At 33.3% G+C, this 2,320-nt stretch overlaps 1 protein-coding gene across 1 annotated transcript in view; it reads left to right on the top strand.

Annotated features, from left to right (window-relative positions):
• LOC308704774 (uncharacterized protein) overlaps positions 1-2,320 on the top strand; it is a gene marked incomplete at its 3' end in the record, with an annotated part of 525,175 nt that overhangs the window by 413,364 nt on the left and 109,491 nt on the right. The window lies entirely within an intron of this gene.

Below are 2,320 nucleotides of genomic sequence, written 5' to 3'. Positions count from 1 at the left end.
TATCATTATTGTGAGTCTCAATCATTCTGCAGTGTAATATTTGTGATGTTAAAATACTTTTTCCTATCCCAGTGCTGAGACAACTGTACAGAGAGAGACATGTTGTTGTGGTTTATTTGTCCATTTCTGTCAAGATTTGAGCTTGTTGTCTAACCTGTTGTGTGGGGAAATGATTTGGAAACACAGAGGTTTACTGGTAAACAAAGGAAGAGCTGGGACGCATGTGGGTTCTGCTGAATGAAGACATCAGGTAATCTCTCGCAGTTCTCTTGTTTATCCTGTGGTGTACAATTACTTTTCAAAGCCATTCTGCACGCTGGTTTAATAATCCACATGCTGCATGGAGAGAACTTGGCATCTCAACAGTAGTAAAAAAAATACTTTAAAATTAAGGACGGTCTTATACTCTAGGAGTTGCTTGGTCCTTAACAAATCCAAAACCTCCATTGGATCGCATTCAGATTTCAGGATTTTTGTCTACTGGGAAAGGATAATTTTGTATATCCATAGTCAGTGGTTCTCAATTTTTTGGGCTGCAAGGTCCCCCATTGTCCACAACATATTCAAAGACTCCATAACTTTTTCAGTTGTTTATGTTTTACTGGAAAATGGGTTTTAAAAACAAATGCAGTCAAAAAATTCTACAAAATATTTTACAGCTAAGCACAGCTAGAAGTATATATATTCATAATTATTTATCATGTTAATTTTGATAATTTCTGTGATTTTAGGTCTAGGAATCACACCAGTTTCTTAAACCAGTTGTAAATTGGGTGAATTTTTTATTTTTTTTTAAAGAATTAGATTTTATTTTATGTTTATTTTGGCTTATATAAACTGGTACTATTACTATATAATAGTACATATATAAGCCCATATTTTAGTGATATATGTGAGTATGTATTGGCCTGTATGTCAAATATGTATCAAAATTTCTATGCATGTAAAATATAGGCCTATATGTAAACAAGCAACTACAATATATATATATATATATATATATATATATATATATATATATATATATACAAATTGTTTGTAAGTAGTAATCATTACAAATTAGTGCAGGTATTATTTTTATGGAGAGTTCATCAACAATTCTGTCATAATTTTCTCAACCTCATATTGTTGTTCTAAATCTGTAATGTATGTTTCTTTCTTCTGTGGAACACAAGGTGCTATTATTATTATTATTATGCAGAATAAGCCATTTTAGTATTTTTTTATTATTTTATTTTATTGTATTTGGGGGAGAATTATGCAATGAACGTGGAGGTGGAGGCTGTCAGACACTTACAATCTGCTTTAACGTCTCTTGTTTTCCACGGAAGAAAGAATCTCGCACAGGTTTGAAATGACAATTTGGTTTGAACTATCGCTTTAAACGCAGGACGCTAAGCCCCGCCCACTCATACACTTGTGTGACTGATGGAATGATTTCTCCAGGTAAATCTCACCTGGACGGAGGAGTTTTGGGAATCTCTCAGGGATGTGGAGTGACTTCACAGCTATTCATCAGTTTTCGAAGGAATATGACTTCATCATCAAAATTAAAACTCTGACCTACAGCTTTAGTTCGAGTTTGTCGACATGCAGACGCTGTTTAGTTTGATTTGTGTTCTTTTGTTCTTCATTGCAGGTAAGTCAAAATCAAATCTCATCATTTATACCAATAAATTAAATTATTATTCATTATTGTAAGTGACAGTCTTTATTATTATTATCATATCAATACGCAGCAAACACATTTACGTTCTACTATTGCAACTTCATAACAACGTAAGATAATGGTCTTGTTTATGGATTGTGATACTGGTTTACTGGAAATGGATAATATAGCTAAAATTCAAATTTTATTTGGAAAATATCATATAGCCTTACATAAAGCAAAATGTGTTAATAAAGGCCTTCTGAAGTGAAGTGATGCATTCGTGTAAGAAAAATATCCATTATTTAAAACTTTATCAACTAAAATAACTAGCTTCCGGCAGACGTTTATTTACCCATTAAATATGGATATTTTTCTTACACAAACGCATCACTTCAGAAGGTCTTTATTAACCCCGGCGACGCGTGGAGCACTTTAATCATGAATAATGCGCTTTGATGGACTTCCAAAGACTTACTGCCATTATAAAGCTTGGAAGAGCCAGGACATTTTTTTAATATAACTCCGATTGTATTCGTCTGAAAGAAGAATGTCATATACACCTAGGATGGCTTCAGGGTGAGTAAGTCATGGGCTAATTTTCATTTTTGGGTGAATACTCCGTTAAAGGCACACTATGCAGTTTTCGTTTTTCTCAAACAGCTCCCCCTA

The sequence above is a fragment of the Scardinius erythrophthalmus genome (assembly GCF_964197995.2).
Source record: "Scardinius erythrophthalmus genome assembly, chromosome: 16".
NCBI classification, from domain to species: Eukaryota; Metazoa; Chordata; class Actinopteri; order Cypriniformes; family Leuciscidae; genus Scardinius; species Scardinius erythrophthalmus.
Note: the sequence above shows the minus strand (reverse complement) of the source record. Positions and strands in the feature narration are given on the sequence as shown.